The sequence below is a fragment of the Mus caroli genome, chromosome 1 (genome assembly GCF_900094665.2).
Source record: "Mus caroli chromosome 1, CAROLI_EIJ_v1.1, whole genome shotgun sequence".
Lineage (NCBI taxonomy): Eukaryota > Metazoa > Chordata > Mammalia > Rodentia > Muridae > Mus > Mus caroli.
Genome location: NC_034570.1, coordinates 20617416 through 20621840, shown reverse-complemented (window position 1 = coordinate 20621840; position 4425 = coordinate 20617416). Strand labels below are relative to the sequence as shown.

General features: G+C 35.2%; 1 protein-coding gene across 4 annotated transcripts in view; it reads left to right on the top strand.

The window, feature by feature from the left end:
- Adgrb3 (adhesion G protein-coupled receptor B3) overlaps positions 1-4425 on the top strand; it is a 724234-nt gene that overhangs the window by 583253 nt on the left and 136556 nt on the right. The gene's annotated exons all lie outside the window — the stretch shown is intronic.

Genomic DNA, 4425 nt, shown 5'->3' with positions numbered 1-4425 from the left:
ACACACACACACACACACACACACACACACACATACATACACATACACACACACACACCCCACATTTCCTTCCATAAATGATTGTCTTTACTGAACTGCCCTGTACAAGATTTTAGGAAATCCAGCTTCAAATTACTTTTCCTGGGTCCTATTGTGCCTGCAATTCAAAGATGTGGTGAACATGAGTCTCAGCCCAGGTGGAGAGGATAGTTGGAGGACATTAGGGAGAAGGAAGCAGAGAAGGAAGGAGGGAGGCTGTGAAAGCTATGTTACCATGCCATCCCTCCAGTTCTGATCTTCCCATTGTGCTGGGCTTCAGATCCTCCTTGCTCACAATTCCCCATTCCCAGTTTCTTAGCTGGCTGTCTTTGAGCTTCTCCAGGCAGGAGTAGTGCTTCCCTCAGAAGTAGGAATCGTAAACTGAGCCTAGGAACCAGGGAAAACAAAACAAGACAGAATGTGTTTGAGCCCACTACTTAAAAAAAAACAAAAACAAAAACAAACTTTATATATATATAAAATGCTTATATCCCATCGCATCTCACACCGTAATTTCTAGAATTATTCCTCTCATTTGGCTATGGAGGACAATGATGCTCAGTAGGGGATATGCTTATAAAGCCTTTTCATGTCGTGTAATGTGAAACTACTAGCGCAACTAGTAGAATTAGAGTTTTCTGTAATGTTTATTACCATAGTAAGGCTATGGTCTACCTCATGACTCACATATAGAAAGACAAAGTAATCCACATCTGTAATTTACAATTTTACTGATTGCATTCAAACAAAGTGAAAAGAGGCAATTAAAATCATTTAAATATATTATGTTTAACTCAGTACACCTATAACATTACCACTTAGACAAATAATCACTATAAAAGTATGAATGGGATAATTTATCAATTCAAGTCTTTATAATCTGATGTATATTTTATACTTAAAACGCCTCTCATTTGAATTAGCTTCATTTCAATCGTTCAGTGATGACACATGGCTAATGACAACCACTTTGTGATTGTGTATATCCAAATGTTATCAATATCCAGAAAGTAGAATGTTCGAAACAAACAAACAAAAAACTCCTTATGTGTCCATTTTGGCTTTTGCAACTTTCTGCTCTCTTCATTTTTTATATTTTCAACGTCAGAGGCAAGATAAGACAAGTCTTGTTTTCTTTTTCATTTCTGATTGTGAGAAATGGCTGATATGTGCTTATTAAAAACTAAAGAGAAGTTTTATATGGTATGGTTGCTCCCCAGGAAACTAAGTACAACATAGATTTCATGCGGTGTTGGAACCATGGTGGGCTTGTTCCAGATTGACTATGCTAATTTTTAGTGCTAGTTATTGTTGCTCATGGTGGGGAGTAGAAAGTAGGTGGTGGTGATTATCTGGTTTTCTCTTATTCTACATTAATTTTGTGTTGATGGCTCAGCATTGGTGTTCTTATAAGCTTGGGATAATTCATATTACAGTGGAAAGGAAATAAAAATGGAAAAAAATTAAAATTTTATTCTAAGTCATTCTAAGCAATATTAGATTTCTTGGGGGAAACAATTATGTATCTGATTCACATTTTGAATTTAAGTAAGTTGGTGATATTTGATTTTACATGTGTTTTGGTGTGTAAAAGTTTATGCCTACCTTCTTATCCAACAAAATGAAAAATGTATATAGTTCATATAAAGATAATCTATATAAACTATATTCTAAGCAAGTGAGATTTAAAAAGTAAAAATATGGATTGTTGGCCAACTGTGTTTTACTTGGGTTATATGTAGAACTTAGCTGCTGTGGACAATTTGTCATTGGTCTGATTCCGATGCTTGACTTTCCTGACAAGTTTTGACTAGTGCTGTAGTACTTTCCACTTGAGAGATGGAAACACATGAGAAAGATTCTTGATGAACAAATTATTCGGTACTACTGTCTACTTTGTGTGAAAGCTGGCATTTGCCTCTGCTGTCCAGGATCATGCTGAAGTGTTGAAGTATAGTCTTTCCCAACTCTCTGCTAAAATATAATTGACCTGATTATCATGCTGTGCTCTCTGCTTGCTTTTGAATTGGGGTAGAAACAAGCCAAAATAGTCCACTGTTAAAAAGATGAATATACTCAATATTTAAACTATAGATTCAACTGCTGGCAATAAAAAAGGGAATTAAATGTACTATCTTGTCTGTCCTCTTAAAATACTGCTGTAAAATTTAATTATAACTTGCTTCCTTGTATTTTGAGCCTTTCTCATGAGGCAGCTTTACCCTTTGGTCTCCGTCTGCATTTCAAAACCTCAACCAGGATATTCATGTTTCACTCAAATTTACTGGCCATGAGTTTGTACCATAAAGTAAGCATGTGTAATTGTGTAGATTTGTGGATTAATTTTGATGCTGTTCTTTTGAAAGAAGCAAGGAATATTTAGGATACAGATAAGTTCAGAAAATAGTTTCATTACCAAAATTTCTCCCAAAAAATATATTTGTGTGTGATTCCAATAGTCTGTGGTGTACTTTATTATTACAAAAAAAATCATAGAATTCAACAGAAGGAAGCAAAGTTGAAGAAATTATGGGTGGTGGGGGTGGTGGGGGGTGGTGGTTAAGGAAAGACAAGCAACCAAGAAGTTCAGTTTACTTGTAGATAGTTCCTAGATAGCGTCTCATATTCAACCTCACTACTAGGTTATAATGAAATAGCATAGATCCATATACTTATTAGAATAATGCTTGTTAGTAAATCAGGAACAAAACTTGTTCTGTAGACTCAGGCAGAGCCAAGGTCTTTTACGTTGTTAGATACCTTGACAATAACCTGTATAGAATATCCTCTGAAAGTAGACATAGCACAGTTCTAAAGCAGAGTTCTGTGGCCTTTAGTCAGCAAGACTCAATCAGAAATATACATAATCCAATGTCAAGTAGAGAATAATTGGGCATAAAGCTGTGACCCTTTCTCTAAGAGGTCTAAGATACATATTTCAGTGAAAAGTTAAATATAACTTATTCAAATTCTAGAAATAGTGAGAGTATGATGGTTTGCACCTTTAATTCAGCACTCAGGAGGCAGAGGAAAGGTGGATTTCCATGAATTAAGGACCAACCTGTTAGACATAGTGAGTTTCAGGACAGCCAAGGGTTCTTAGATCTTGTATCAAAAAAACTAAAACCAAAAACTAAGACAAATAAATAAGCAAAAACAAATGAAGAGTCAAGAGTAAGAATGACTAATGATATTCATTAATCTCTATATATTGAATATCTATATTTTCACCAAAGAGGACCTAATAACGTACAGCAATTACATTTGAGTTTGCTAGTGAGGTGTATGTTAATTATGCAGAGACAAAACTAGATTAGAAGGGCATGTATTTGCCTCATTGGATGTATGGACCTCATTGGATGTATGGACTTCATTGGATGTATGGACCTCATTGGGTGTACAGACCTCATTGGATGTATGGACTGAAAATAAAATTGAGCTTTTTAACTTGTACATCATTGATTGATTAAAGGTTAAATTATTTTATCATATAGAAATATTGAAGTATAAGAAAATAACTTTAAACCATTTTATCCAACACAAAAGGTTGAAGCCTTGAAAAATACTCAAATATACAAGGGAAAAATTATACACTAGATTTATTCTTAGAATACTTGAACTCAATGAAAAAAGTCTCAGTATTTGATAAAGAGAAACTTGTAAACCACTTGTGATGCCTGCTATGTTCTCAATGATATTAAGGCAGTTCGATTTCCTTATTTTACATATACAGTATTGCTCTGTGTGTTTAGCTATATCTTTTAACTAAGAATATAAAAAATACAGAGGGTCACTGTCTTAGAGCATTTATTTTAAACCACATACTCTAAAAAGTTGCCTCTCTTTGTCTTAATTTTATTTCTCTAAGCTTTTGCTTGTGAGCTTTGCCTTTAACAGCTGTGCCACCTCCACAGTCCACTTGGCATGTTTTAATTCTATAATTTTTAATAAGATATTTAATAAAGACAGACCAAATTAGAAGCTTATAGGCAGTGGGAGAAGGTTTTCTTTGATCATACTTGTACATTATAAAGATGAGACTCTCCATTTGGATATCTTAAATTGGACCAAACCCTCTTGTTTCTCCTAATTCGCCTACGACTTTCTTTGAGGATAAACACACCTTATTCACACATTCAGCTAGATGCCAGGCCTATGTGTTTACTGATTCAGAGAATGGATACTGAGTATGTACCTCACAGCTTCCATTCTGTACCCCTGAGAGCCACACAAACATATTCTCTGCCCTTGAGTTTCATTTTTCCACATTCTGTTCTGGGAGATCTGTCTCTGTCTCTCTGTCTCTCTGTCTCTCTGTCTCTCTGTCTCTCTGTCTCTCTGTCTCTCTCTGTCTCTCTCTCTGTCTCTCTGTCTCTCTCTGTCTCT